At 48.9% G+C, this 15319-nt stretch overlaps 1 protein-coding gene across 1 annotated transcript in view; it reads left to right on the top strand.

Moving 5' to 3' along the window:
• SCARB1 (scavenger receptor class B member 1) overlaps positions 1–15319 on the top strand; it is a 109216-nt gene that overhangs the window by 21135 nt on the left and 72762 nt on the right. Inside the window, exon 2 of the mRNA XM_057306007.1 lies at positions 13422–13550. The gene's annotated coding sequence lies outside the window, so the exon portion shown is untranslated. The remainder of the gene's footprint in view (positions 1–13421; positions 13551–15319) is intronic.

The following is a 15319-nucleotide window of genomic DNA, read 5'->3' as shown; positions in this document are numbered from 1 at the left end:
CAGAGAGAAATATATCATGCTATTAAGATTTGTTTGAGCTGGATGCTGGGCACATGGTGTTTATAATATTATTCTCTAGGCTTTTAGGATATTCCACAATCAGGATAAAAATTTGAAAGTACTTCCTTGGGATACGTGGGCGAAAAACTGATCTAGGATTTTTTTTTAGCTTTTGTGCAAACCTTTAGACTTTAAAAGCCTCAGTCGGGCTTTAATGATCTTTTAAATTATATTTCTTTTTTTTTTAAAATATTTTATTTATATATTTATTTGACAGAGAGAGAGAGACAGCCAACGAGGGAGGGAACACAAGCAGGGGGAGTGGGAGACGAAGAAGCAAGCTCCCAGTGGAGGAGCCCGATGTGGGGCTCGATCCCAGAACGCTGGGATCACACCCTGAGCCGAAGGCAGACACTTAACGACGGAGCCACCCAGGCTCCCCTAAATTATATTTCTAAAAGATGATCTTTTAATTATGTTTATTAGGTATGAAAAGCATACCTAATATATACACATGATTAAAATAATTCAACAGGATTGTTCAGTTACCTACTGCTGCTTCATAAGCTATTCCAGACTCAGTGGCAGAAAACGACAAAGTATGAGGATCATATCGCCCCAGCTCTGGGGGTGACTGGGCTCAGCAGGGTGGTTCCACGCAGCTCTGTCAGGTGCTTGGGTCAGAAGTGGTTGGGGGAATCGAGAAGCTTCCTCTCTCGCAGGGCTGGGCCCCCGGTAGGGTTGCTGCTAGAATACAACACAGAGCATCGTCACGTGGTCTGGGCTCCAAGAGCGAGCACCAGCGAGCGGCAGGCGGACACCGCATCGCCTCCACCCTACCGGCCACATCTTGTGCATCAGAAGCGAGTATAACTAGAAGGTGCAACTTCAAGGTCACGTTATTAAAAAGGAACCTCCAGCCTCTCCTCCCATCTTCCCCGGGGCTGGAATGTGGACCGGGTGCTTGCTGCGCCAGCTCTGACCCTGGGAGGGGAGGCAGCAGCAAGACAGTAGCCCAGATGCAAAGGGAAGGGAATTAATGTCCACCTTTTCTTTTGGGTTTTTGCCTTTTTTGTTTGTTTGTTTTTACTGTGATAAAAAACACATAACATAAAATGTAGCATCTTAACCATTTTATGTGTGTAGTTCAGTGGTGTGAAATATATACACGTTGCTGTGCTCAGATCTCTCGAACGTTTTCATCTTGCAAAGCTGAAGCTCATCAAACACTAACTCTCCGTTCCCTGCCCCCCTCCAGACCCTGGCGACCACCATCCGACTGTCTATAAATCTGACCCCTCTAGGTCCCTCATGTAACTGGATCTCTATTCAACTTGCGACTGACCAGCTGATTTCACTTAGCATGATGTTCACAAGTTCATCCATGTGACAGAATTTCATTCCTAATTTTCAAGGCTGAATAACCCCACTGTATGGATAGACCACATTTTGTTTACCCATTCATCCACTGGTGGACATTTGGGTTGCTTCTGCCTCTTGGCTATTGTGGGTAATACTACCAAGAAGATGAGTGTGCGAGTATCTCTTAGAGATCCTGCTTTGAATTCTTTGGGTGTATACTCGGAAGTGGGATTGCTAGATCGTATGGTAGTTCCATTTCTAATTTTTTGAGGAGCTGCCATACCGTTTTCCATCATGGCGGTGCCATTTACACTCCCACCAACAGGGCACAAAGGTTCCAATGTCTCCACATCCTTGCCCATACTTGTTATTGTCTGGTTTTTGGATAGTAGCCATCCTAATGGATGTGAGACGATATATCTCTGGTTTGCATTTCCCTGATACTTAGTGATGTTGAATCTTTTCATATGTTTGTTGGCCATCTGCATATCATTTTTGGAGAAATTTCTATTCAAGCCATTTGTTCATTTTTTAATTGGGTTATTTGTTTATTTTTATTTTTTAAATTCAATTAATTAACGTATAATGTATTCCTGGTTTCAGAGGTGGAGGTCAGTGATTCATCAGTCTTATAGAACACCCAGTGCTCATTACATCACATGCCCTCCTTAATGCCCATCACCCAGTTACCCCATCCGCCCACCTCCTTCCCCTCCAGCAACCCTCAGTTTGTTTCTTATGATTAAGAGCCTCTTATGGTTTGTCTCACTTTCTGGTTTTGTCTTTTATTTTTTCCTCTCTTACCCTATGATTTCTGTTTTGGTTCTTAAATTCCACATAGGAGTGAGATCTGATCATTGTCTTTCTCTGACTGACTTATTTCACTTAGCATAATACTCTCTAGTTCCATCCACGTCATTGCAAATGGCAAGATTTCATTTTTTTTGATGGATGAATAGTATTCCATTGTGTATGTATACCATATCTTCTTTATCCATTCATCTGTCCATGGACATCTGGGCTCTTTCCATAGTTTGGCTGTTGTGGACATTGCTGCTATAAACATTGGGGTGCGGTGCCCCTCTGGATCACTGCATTTGTATCTTTGTGTTAAGTACCCAGTAGTGTAATTGCTGAATCATAGGGTAGCTCTATTTTCAACTTTTTGAGGAACCTCCATACTGTTTTCCTGAGTGGCTGCACCAGCTTGCATTCCCACCAACAGTGTAAGAGGGTTCCCCTTTCTCCACATCCTCTCCAACATCTGTCATTTCCTGACTTGTTAATTTTAGCCGTTCTGACTGGTGTGAGGTGGTATCTCAGTGTGGTTTTGATTTGTATTTCCCAGATGCTGGGTAATGTAGAGCATTTTTTCATGTGTCTGTTGGCCATTTGTATGTCTTTGCAGAAATGTCTGTTCATGCCTTCTGCCCATTTCTTAACTGGACGATTTGTTCTTTGGGTGTTGAGTTTGATAAGTTCTTTATAGATTTTGGATACTAGCCCTTAATCTGATAAGACATTTGCAAATATCTTCTCCCATTCTGTCGGCTGTGTTTTGGTTTTGTCGACTGTTTCCTTCGCTGTGCAAAAGCTTTTTATCTTGATGAACTCCCAACAGTTCAGTTTTGTAACTGGGTTATTTGATTTTGTTGTTGCTGTTGAGTTGTAGGAGTTTTTTTTTTTAAATATATATTCTAGATATTAAGCCCTTATCAGATATCTGACTTGCAAATATTTTCTTCCATTCTGTATGTCGCTTTTTCACTCTGTTGACTTTGTCCTTTGATACATAACAGGCTTCACTTTTCATGGAGAACCGTCAAAAAATTCACAGATATGTTTAAGCCACACGAGTATAAAAGGGTTTTGGCAGAAAGTAAGTCTTGCTCTACTTTTTTTTTTTTTTTAAAGATTTTACTTATTTATTTAACACAGATAGAGACAGCCAGCGAGAGAGGGAACACAAGCAGGGGGAGTGGGAGAGGAAGAGGCAGGCTCATAGCGGAGGAGCCTGATGTGGGGCTCGATCCCACAACGCCGGGATCATGCCCTGAGCCGAAGGCAGACGCTTAACCGCTGTGCCACCCAGGTGCCCCTGTCTTGCTCTACTTTGATGCTCCCCCACCCCACCCCTCGGAGGCAACTTTTATCACTGGATTATTGTGTGGTTTTTCCAAAGACTTTTTCGGAGACTTTGAGATGTACGGTTTCCATAGAAGTTGTGCAGAGTTTGTGTTTATGCAAAATGAACGCAAAGCGAATCTTGGCTGTGACAGGGCCTTAGGGACCTTGTGAACCCTATTTGTGACCCGAGGGACTGACAGTGGGTGATTTGGAAGGATCTTCCAGTCCTCTCACTTTCCAGCCCCCCCCCTTTCTTCACAGGGTTTATGAAGCTCATGTCTTGGCTTGGAAGGTGATTTCTTTCTTTTTCTTTCTTTCTTTCTTTCTTTCTTTCTTTCTTTCTTTCTTTCTTTCTTTCTTTTTATTTAAGATTTTATTTATTTATTTGAGAGAGAGAGCATGAGTGAAGTGGGGGGCAGAGGGAGAGGGAGACGCAGATTCCCCACTGAATGGGGAGCCATAAGCAGGGAGCCCCACGAGGCAAGATCATGACCTGAGCCAATGTCAGACACTCAAGGGACTGAGCCACCCGGGCGCCCCTTGAAAGTTCCTTTCTTAAAGGAGAAAGTGTTAGTTCCCAACAGTGTCTGAGTAGTTGCTGTTATGCAGGAAGGTAAGAGTTCCTGTTTTGTTTTACTTAAGTAAGGGCTCCGTTCCTGTTGTTGGCTCCATGCTGGGCAAAACTCCGATTTCAGTTCTTTATTCTCCATAAATTCCAAGGAACATGAAATGTGGAAACGGGAAGAAAACAAAAGTGGTGAGATAGGAGCCAGTGGGGAAGGCGCAGCATAAGGGGATTGCGCGGGGAGAGTTCAAATTACCCCCGCAATCACCATGTACCCCGTTTCCCTGTTAGCTTCAGAGACCCCAGAGTTTCAGGGGGCATCTGGCCACCCAGCTAGAGTTGATGTTTCACAACAGAAATTATTCTCCCAAAGCTCTGGAGGCCAGAAGTGGGAAACCGAGATGTGGGCAGGGTGGTGCTCCCTTGAAGCCTGTAGGGAAGGAGTCCTCCCCACCCTTCCAGCTCCTGGCGCCTCGGGCTCTGCCTCCCTCTTCACATAGCCGGCTTCCGATGGCGTGTCTCTGTGCCGTCTCTTCTTACGAGGACATCCGTCATGAATTTAGGGCCTGCCCTTGTGCAGTATGACCTCACCTGCGCACCATCACATTTGCAAAGACCTGATTCCCAAGTAATGTTGCATTCGTGGGTCCCAAGGGTAGGACTTGAACATATCTTTTTATAGGGGGCAGGATTCTGAAACCAGATGCAGAGAAGTGAAAGAATTCAAGAACTATCAGGACAAGATAACAGATTCGATGGGGAGGGGGCGTGGAAGTAGAGGGACGAGGGAAAGACACACACACACACACACACACACACACACCCGTGTGGCTGTTACCTGCACGACAAAGCACACGTGCCCAGGTGGCGCGGGTGTCCTATTCCTCCGGAGCAGGTTTCTGAGGATCGTGTTTCGGGAACTGGGTTCCCGTACCTTGGGGCCCACAGACGCATTGCTGAAGTAAACACCTTCTGCCCTGACAACCTTCCTCCCTTGCCGGGAGTGGGGGGGGCAGGACTGGGCCAGAGGAGCCCGCAGAGAAGAGCCTTTCTTCCACGGAACTGTGGATTGCACTAACTCCTGGGCGGGTGGCAGCACGAGAGCCAACATGAAGTGCAAAATCAGGAGAGGCCGCCCCAGATCTCAGCCTCCTCAAGGAAAGGGCGGGATGGGACACAGCCTCGGGCTTGTCTCAGGGAGAGGGAGCCAGAGAAGAGGTCAGCGTGGGAGTCCCTCCCTCCCATGTGCGCACGGATCACATTTGGCCTTCTGGGCTCCCTCCTCCCATGGCCTATCTTGAGTGAATATCAGAATCCTCTGGAAGACATGTGAAAACACAGATCCCTGGACCTCACCTGATTCAGCAGGTGTGGGATCCGAACCAAGAATTTGCATTTCTCTCACATTCCCGGGTGCTGAGGCTCCTGGAACACGTGGACAGACACGGCCCGCGATGAGTGGCTCTCAGTCCTCGCTGCCTGCGAGGATTGCACGGGGAGGCAGAAATGACACCAAGCGCTGTGCTGGACCCAGATCAGAGAATTTGCGAGGATGGAGCCCAAGGTTGGCATGAGGTATAGCCCACAGGATTCTGGTGGTCAGCCAGTTTTGAGGTGAACAGCCCAGTTCCTCCTTGTCCATCAGATGGCAACTCAGAAAGCCTTCCCTGACTTCCCCCAATGGAGTCAGGTCCCTCCATTCATTCATTCATTCATTCATTCATTCATTCATTCATCTTCATTCCCCAAGCCATCATGCCCCTCTCATGCTATGGGCCCTACTGTGAGGAAAGGCATGATCTTTGTCCTCGTGCTGCTTTCATACCAGTGAGGAGACAGGTAGTAATAGGCAGGACAATATTAGGGAGTCATGGAAATAAAACAGGATGATGTGATAAGGAGTGTCTCTCTAGATGTGCTGGCCAGGGAGGCCTTTCCGAGGAGGTGATATTGGAGCTGGACCTTGAGGGAGATGCTGTGGAGACTGGTTGAAAGCAGTGAGCACAGCACGTGCCAAGGTCCCGTGGTGGGCACAAGCTGAACATATCAGAAGATCCACAAGAGGCTAGGATCCTGCAGCTCAGGGAGTGAAGAGTGGGGAGAAGTAGGGGAGGGGAGGTGGCCCAGGGCCTTGTGGGCCCCGGGGAGGGGTCTGGTCTTTATGCCCGTGCAATGGGAAGCCAGCGCAGGATTTAGGCAGGAAGTAACTCGAGCCTGTTTGCTTTGAAAAGTGGCCCCTCTGCGACCTCTGTAATACACCCTCACCAGAGCGGATTCCTTTCCCTGAGAGCGTTTCTCTTAGGTGCCAGTATAGACTCAGTGGTGTGAGAATAATATCTTTGTCCCTACGGGTCTGGAACCTGTATGAGGCTGTAGCTGAGGCACCCCCCATGCCCACAGGAAACAGAGTTAAACCAATGGCCCTGTGACTGTCCGGTGGTCCCCCTTGGCACCACCCTGTCTCCTGCAAAAAGCCATTTCAGCTGTTGGCAGCTGTGTCCAGAGTGGGGTCAGCAGCCAGATAATGTTTTTGGAAGCTGCTTCTACCTAAGTTCCAGCCACGTCCACCACACACCTCAGTCTGGTGGCCAGGAATGACCCCCCCTCAGGAAAGAAATAGGCAACTTTGCTGTTCCACAGTTGAGTGAGTTTTGGAAACAGGCAAGGGCCTTTCTCGATCCTCAAGAATTCTTTGTATCGACATTGGCACGCTCCTGCCCCGCTGCACCGTGCCCATCCTCTTGCCCTGATGCTGTGGACCGCGTCCCCATGCCTCAGTGGGCCCCAGGCGGAGGAGGTGGACCCCCCCACCCCCGACTGGAGCTGCAGTTTTCTGGGAGGGACAGAAAAGGTTACTCTGGCAGGACCAACAGCGAAACAGACGAAATAGACGGGGACTTGCTGCGAATGAGCTGTTTAGTTAGGCAGAATCACAAAAACTTGGCTTTCTTTTGAAAGGCCAGTGTGGTGTCAGGCCCACACATGGCGAGAGGTTAAGTGGTTCTCTTGAGTTAAAAAGAAGAGCCTGAAAACTCAGCCCAGATTTCAACAAACCAGTGCTTATACACTTTGGACCTGGGAACAAAAGCCCTGAGAGAGAGAGAGAGAGAGAGAGAGAGAGTGTGTAAGAGGGTGAGAGAGAAAGGGAGGAAGAGAAGGAGGGAGGAGAGAAATTTGGACTGTGAGCCTTTTGTGCGCTTCTAGATACTTCTCTGAAAGCTGCTGCCATAACCACGCCACCCTCACACTCTACATTTCAGTCCCTTGACCACACAAAGTTTGCTCTCACCTCAGGGCCTTTGCACTTGCTGTGTCCTCTGCCTGGAATCTCTTCCCTGGGTCTTCCCATGGTTGGCTCTACTTCATTCAGTTCTTTGCTCAAATACCACCTTCTCAGAGAAGCCCTACCCTCACTCTCTTTATCCAGCCACTCTATTTTGTTTCTTTCTCAGCATTTGGCATTATCTGGAATAATTTTGCTTATTTGTGGACTTGCTTTTGTGTCTGTCCCCACCCGCTGGAATGCACCTCTAGGAGAGAATGGACCCTCTCATGATCTCCAGTGCCCAGAACTGTCCTGACACATAGAAGACACTCAGTAAACATTCACTGAACGAATCAATCAATAAAGCTCTTGATTGTGGCTGCTGGCTGCCGGCCAGAGGGTTTCATATCTGTATTCATTGAGATGCTTTTGGCTGAAAGTACTAGAAAGCACCAACCCAAACAGTTTAACAATGAAGACATTTATTATTTCCACATAAGGAGAAGTCCTGCGATGGGGCGGCTTTGGGGTTCTCAGTTTCAGCGGTCAAGGATGGCCATCACTGAGGACCCAGGGTCTTCCCGTCCCCCTTCTCTAGCATTTCCTACAGAGCAGGATGGCTGCCTCCTACCCAGGCATCTCACCCAGATGGGATAACATGCAGCAGAAGAGATGCAGGAGTCATCTCCTCCTTGAGCCCTTTGGGACCATTTTCTCTGAAGTCCTCCAGCACACCACCCACCTGTCTTATTGGCCAGAATTTGGTCACGTGCCCCCCCCCAAGCTAGTCAGAGTGAGGCGAATGGTGTTACCAAGACTCGCTTAGTGTCTGTCCTCAGCATCCCTTCCTGAGGAGGGCACGGGGTCCCCCTTTTGGAGCATCTGTGGCCTCTTGGAGGAAGGTGGGCACTTTGTCATTGGTAGAGAAGGGGGTGGGAGAGGTGAGTTTTGGGAAGGTGGCCCATTGTGTCTATTATACAGGAATTTAATGTTGAATTTTATGGTCAGTAATCCTGTCAGCAATTGACCCTTGAGTGGATCATTTTTTTTAACACACTTTATTTTATTTTATTTTTAAAAAGATTTTATTTATTCATCTGAAATAGAGAGAGAGCATGAGTGGGGGAGGGCAGAGGCAGAGGGAGAACAGGCTCCCCGCTGAGCAGGGAGTCCAATGAGGGACTCGATCCCAGGACCCTGAGATCATAACCTGAGTTGAAGGCAGATGCTTCACCGACTGAGCCCCCCAGGTGCCCCAAACACCCACTTTAAACAACAATTCTTTTCAGTAAGAATAACTGTTTTCTGGATTCCTTCTTTACTTTTTTATTTTATTTTATTTTATTTTATTTTATATTTTTAAGATTTTATTTTATTTTTTTTCAGTATTCTCTAAACACAACCGGCTTGAGCTAACAACCCGGAGATCAAAAGTTGCATGCTACACCAACTGAGCCAGCCAGGGGCCCCTCCTTCTTTAGTTTTAAACAAGAAAAAAGAGGAATACATTTCTATTTTTAAAGATATTTATTAAAATATTTCATGTGTGTGAATGTGTGTGTGTGTGTGGGTGTGTGTGTGGCATCTGGAATTCTTCGAATTAAATTTCATGTAGGATACAGTATTTATTTAAGGGTAAGTGATAGAAACGTGCTGATTGGAAGCTTATGTGTAAATCATTGAAACGCAACAGTAACATGGCAATTGTTTAGTACAGGGATTGGCAAGTTTTTCTCTGTAAAGGGTCAGATAAGTATTTTAGGCTTTTTGGGCCATAGGGTCTCTGTCACAACTACTCACCTCTGCCACGGAATCAAGAAAGCAGCCGTCAACGACATGCAGTGAATGGGCTTGGCTGTGTTCCAATAAAACTTTATTTGCGAAAACAGGCTGAGGGCCAGATTTGGCTTGTGGGCTGTAGTTTGACAATTCCTGGTTTAGAAAACTTAGGCCAATAAAGGATTTTTTTCAGGGGGAATATTTCATCACTGACTTTTTTTTAGAGTGACTGCTGTATGGTGATAATTAGAAGCAGACCGGGTGTGAGTGGGTTTTATTATTGCTTTTAAATTATCCAGAGGCAATGCATTCTGGGGGACTGCATCCTCTGTCTCAGCCTCGGTACTCCTCCAACTTCCTTTTTACAGAGAGGGCACGTGGGTCTCAGAAGAGGTGACCAGGGCTCAGAGGGGTACCTAGAAAGCAGCGAGCCCCCATCGCTGGCATGTGTCCCCTTCCTGCCCCTCTGCGTGGCGGGTCCTCTTTCTGGGACAGACCCTGTGTGGGTCTGTGTTGCTCAGGGAAGCCAGCAGGTTGCCCCACTCGGGCTTGGCAGCACTTCTCCCTCTGGCCCAGGACGGGCCCAGGAAGGAAGCGGTCCCTCCAGAGTGGGCTTAGTGACAGTTTGGCAGCCCCCAGCCCCTCACTTCCCTCTTCTAGAGGCTGCAGGGAAATCTCCAGAGGGTCCACCATACCTGCTTTTCCTCCCCAAGCCCTCCCCACCCATATCTTATCTGCTGTCTCCCTCCTCAGTTCTGGATCAAAGACCGACTCTCAGGTCTCCTTCTTTATAGCTCAGCTTCCAGTCAGCCTCCTGAGAGGTTTCTCGAAGCTCTGACCACACTGCCTGCACTTTGTGGGGGTTCCGCTTCTGTCCTTGCGCGGCTCAGACTTTCATCATTGTGTGGATATCGACCCTTTGAAAGCGTGCAGTCTGTGCAGCCATCACCACCGTCCATCCTCCCAAACGGATACTCTGTTCCCAGGAAACACCAGGGCCCTGGCGCCCACCCCCGGCCCCTGGCGCCCCTATCCTGCATCCCGTCTCTTTGACCAGGACTCCTCTGGCTGCCTCGTGGGAGTGGGATTCTGCAGTATGTGCCCTAATGGTTCGTGACATCATGCCTCAGCTTTTCTTCCCTTTTCTTTCCATTCTTTTCCTTCCTTCCTTTCTATTATTTTTTTTTTTAGTAGGCTCCATGCCCAATGTGGGGCTTGAACTCCCCAGCTCCGAGATCAAGAATCCCACGCTCCACTGACTGAACCAACCAGGCGCCCCCTGCCTCAGCCTTTGAAAGCCTTGTCCTGGTCAGGAGCCATCCTCCTGTGTCCAGCAGGCAGCAAGCTGTGGGAACAAATAGAAGCTTCTATCCTCTTGCGAGCCAGCAGAAATGGAGCAGAGTTCTTAGTTCACGGCTGCTGGCCGAGTTCTTCCCACACACTTCCACCTTTGTCCTGGAAAGTGACTTTGTATTGGAGGCTTAGTCCTTGTCAGAGAGGCACTATCTCAAGTATTGAGAGCCAGGGGCAAAGGTAATGTTCAATTGCCAGCTCTTGGAGAAGGAAGGTGGCTGGAGGCTCACAAGGTGCCAGATGATTCTGCAGAAAGCTGGGATTTTGGGGGCCAGGCTGAATCTCCAGGGAGATGTCTGTGGACTCTGGAGACCTCCCTTAATATTCGCAGGATCATAGGGGAGTCTTTGCCCGTTGAAGAAAACAGCTCCTAAGACGCCATTTGCATCAGTACAGAAATCGGCATCCTCATTACAATCTATCCAGGGCACTTCTGTCTCAGGGCCTTTGCATTGGCTGTTCCCTCTGCCTGCGAAGCTCTTCCTCAGAAATCTGTGTGGCTCCTTCTTGCACTTTCTTTAAGTCTTTGATCAAATGTCACCTTCTCACAGAGGCCCTCCCAACCACCCCCTTTACATCGCACGCTCCCTTCCCCACTGGAGGCACTACCCCTGCTCTCTTATTCCCCCCCCTAAAGCACGGATCATTCTTTTTTTCCCCCCCTCACGACCCCTTCCCTGGTCCAGATCATTGTTTAATACAGTGCTGTTCAAAAGAAATGCAATGGGGACCACATCTGCAATTAAACAGTGTTTAGTAACTGCATTTCCCCTGAAGATTTATTTATTCATTCGTGAGAGAGGGAGATTGAGAGAGAGAGATTGAGAGCACACACAAGCAGAAGGAGGGGCAGAGGGAGAGTGAGAGAGAATCTCAAACAGACTCCCTGCTGGGGGCTTGATCCTAGGACCCTGAGATCAAGACCTGAGCCAAAGGCAGACGCTTCAGGAAGCCCTGAAATTAATTTTAAGAATGGATTTTATTTAACCCAACATATCTGAATGTTGTCAGTTCAACATGTAACCGATATAAAGATACTGAGATATTTTGTTCCTTCTTTCATACTAAGTCTTTGAAACCTGGCACATGTGTGACACAGCCCCTCTCACTGGGATGAGCCCATTTCTAGTCCCGAGGAGCCCCATGAGGGCTCCTGTACTCGACACCGCAGCTCTAACAGGTCACGAAATTTACCAATGATTATGTTGATCACGTATTGATCTTGCTTGCCTGCTGGACGGTCAACTCCTCACAGCCAGGGAGCTTTGTCAGGCTCACCGCTGGGTCCTTGGCATCTCGTGGCGTGCCTGGCACGTAGCAGGTGCTCAGTCAACACTTGACAAATGAAAAAGGCAGCCGCGAGCTCTGGCCCTGCTCTTGCTTGAGCAGCAACCAAAGTGGCAGAACACGACGATCTCCTCTTCCTCAAGCACTTTTTCTTTTCTTCCTGTCCTTCCCCTCGCCTCTGTCTTCCCCTACTCTACTTCCCCCTTTCCCTTTCTCCACTTTTTCCTTTTCCTCAGCAAAGAGCGTCCTTATTCACGTCTGGGCTCTGGAGGCAAGCGACTTTGGTTCAGTCCCTGCTCTGCCACCAACCGGCTGTGACTCTGTTTAATCAAGTCGTTTCTTTACACGCAATAACCTGGTTCGGTGCCCCTGAGGAGAATACTGAGGGCTCTTGGGCTGGGGTGCGGCCCACGGCATGTGGCTGCCTGCACGGGGAGATGATTCCATCTCACGCTGGCACCTTGCTAAGTGTGTAATCAGCATCAACTCGTTTAATCCTCATGACTATCCCCGGAGGTGGGCACCGCTGAGATCATCCCTGTTGCACAGGGAAGGAGGCCGGGGCGCAGATTGCCAGAGGCCGCCCCAGCTCACGCAGCCTGGCTGCAAAGGCAGATTTGTAACCACTGGGCTCTGGTAGCCATGGTTCCTCGGTCCATATCGATTAAGGACCTACTGTGTGCCAGGCACTGTTCTGGGAGTTGGGGATGCAGTCATGGGGAAAACAGACTTATGGAGCTCTTCCATTCTACAAGGAGAGCCAATGCATTATGTAATGTGCTGGGGGTGATAAGTGCCATACAGAGAAAGCGAAGCCGGGAAACGAGATAGGGAGAACTGTGTGGTGTGGTTTGTAATTTAAAAAGAGTGGTTAGGAAGGAAGTTCTCACTGAGATGACGTGAGGGCAAGAATGTGAAGGGAGGGAGGGTGAGCTCCATGGGAGTTTGAGAGAAGAATAAAGGGACTGGGAAGTGCAAAGGCCCTGAGGCGGGTGCAAGGTGTCAGGTTTGAGGAATACCCAGGAGGTAAAGCAGGTGGAACAGGGGGGAGAGGTGAACAAGAGGTCCGGGGGATGATGGTGACCTTGTGGGCTGTGGTGAGAACTTTGGCTTTTATTTTTTATTTTTTTAAAGATTTTTATTTATTTATTTGACAGAGAGACAGCCAGCGAGAGACGGAACACAGCAGGGGGAGTGGGAGAGGAAGAAGCAGGCTCCCAGCAGAGTAGGGAGCCCGATGTGGGGCTCGATCCCAGAATCCTGGGATCACGCCCTGAGCCGAAGGCAGATGCTTCATGACTGAGCCACCCAGGTGCTCCAGAACTTTGGCTTTTAGTCTGAGTGAGGTGGGGGCTGGAGGAACGTTCTGATTTTTTCAGTGACAGCTTTATTGGCAGGTAGCTCATATAGCATACAATGCACTCCCTTAATGGGTATAATTCACCGGATTTTAGTCCGTTCACAGGGTTGTGAAACCACAATCAGGACACTTTGGTCATCCCAAAGAGGAGCCTTGCACACCTTAGCTCCTGATTCTCCCTATCTCTTCTCCACCCCTCCCCAAGGCAGCAGCCTCTCATCTGCCATCAGTCTCGTGGATTTGCCTCATCTGGACATTTCCTATAAATGGAATTATACACTATGTGATCTTTTCTTTTTTAAAAATTTATTTATTCATTTTAGAGAAAGTGGAGGGGCAGAATCTTCAAGCAGACTCCCTGCTGAGCACGGAAACTGGCGCAGGGCTCGAGGACCTCCCAGGACCCCGAGATCAAGACCTGAGCCGAAATCACCAGTCGGACGCTCAACCGAGTGAGTCACCCAGGTGTCCCTGTATGGTCTTTTCTAAGTGTCTTCTTTCACTCAGGGTTTTCGAAGTTCATCCCCCTTGTGGTATCAGTACTTTCTTCTTTCTCCTGCTGAATAACGTGCCAACGTGTGATAATCCGTACTTTATCGACCCATTCGTCAGCTGAGGGGCATGTGGGCTGTCTCCACCTTTTGGCTACCGTGCCCAGTGCTGCAATGACCCCTGGTGCCCAAGTTTTTGTGTGGACACAGTTTTCATTTCTCTTGGATGTGCCCCAGACTGGGACGGCTGGGTCTCATGCTGTGTTCGGCCTTTGGAGAAACGTTTTCCACAGTGGCCGCCCCATCTTACAGCCCCCCCGGCAGTGTCTGAGGGTCCTGCTGTCCCCACATCTTTGCCCACACTCACCATCTGTCTTTTGATCAGGGAGACGTTTACGCTGAGAAGGAATGTCATCTGACTTGGTCGCACAGGATCCCCCCCCCCCCCGCCCCGCACCCATGCTGAAAATATCTTACTCTGATTGTCTTTCTTTTCCTTCTGCATTTTCATCGGCTCTCCCTACCCTGGCAAGGCCTCTCTTTAAAGCGTGACGAAGCCTTCTCTCCTGCTTCTTAGGCTGCCCCCCATCCTTGCCCCCCAGACCCCCCAACGGAAGTGACTCCCCTCAGTGAGATCAAGGCTGGTCACGTGTCTCAGACGGCCTTTCATCTCCGCCTGAGTCCCAGTCAGGTGACAACCCCAGCCTGACGCTAGGGCCTTCCTGCTGTGTCCTTGAGGCTCTCTTGGGTAAGCACCACGCACATTTGGACCTTGAAGAGCTCATAATAAATAAAAGTTACATTGGGTGAGAGGGTCAAGGCGAATGAGCCCCTTTGAGGGAGGATGGGTGTCAAGGAAGAGGGGTGGGCATCGGGCCAGGGCAGACCCCGAGTATTAGTTCTTTGGTTAGTTCCCAAGAACGACCAAGTCGATGGGAATAAGACAATCCCCATAGCTGATGGCTGTCAAAGACCCTGAGGAATTCAATGAAATATGTTAATTCTTCCATGAGTGGCTTGATTGATTAATGCCTCAGTGAGCTAATTGATCACTTCAAGTCTTTAGTGCATACGTAATATGTCCCAGGTGCTGGGGAAACATCTGTTAGCAAAACCAGACCAGCTTCTTGCTCAGGAGCTGGGGGAGACAAAAGTAAATAAACCAGTAAGACAATTTCAGATAAAATGGGGTGATTTGGTACAGTGACTGGTGGGTTGGGGTTTCCCGTTTTGGGTACTGAACAGTGAAGGCTCTCAGGAGTGGACTTTGAGCTGGAGCTTGGAGCAGAAGTGAGCCCTGGAAGGATCTGGGGGAAGAGTGTTCTAAGCACAAGGTACAGCAAATGCAAAGGCCCTGTGGCAGGAGGAAGCTGGGGCTGTTCAAGGAATAGAAAGAAAGCTTGGGAGGGAGTACAGTGAGCAAGGGGAGAGGCTGGGAGATGGGGCAGAAAGGTGGGTAAGAGCCAGGTCACAGGCCTTGGGACAATACAGGACTCAGCTGTGCTCCCTTGTTATGGGAACTGATCTAAGTACGCTCTGCCACAGTTTCCCAACGCAGTTAATCCTCACGCCAGCCCTTGGAGAGAGGCTCTTATTGTCTCCACCTGACAAGTGAGAAAACCGAGGCCAAGAACGGGCCAAGCGGCTTTCCCCGGAACGCTGCTGCGGGAAACCCCAGGGCACCATTTCCCCAGACTTGTTCCTCTCTGACACCACAGCCCTGCCCTGAC

Source organism: Ursus arctos, unplaced genomic scaffold, assembly GCF_023065955.2.
Source record: "Ursus arctos isolate Adak ecotype North America unplaced genomic scaffold, UrsArc2.0 scaffold_34, whole genome shotgun sequence".
Taxonomy (NCBI): Eukaryota; Metazoa; Chordata; class Mammalia; order Carnivora; family Ursidae; genus Ursus; species Ursus arctos.
The sequence above is the reverse complement of the archived record's forward strand: the minus strand, read 5'-3'. Positions and strand labels throughout refer to the sequence as shown.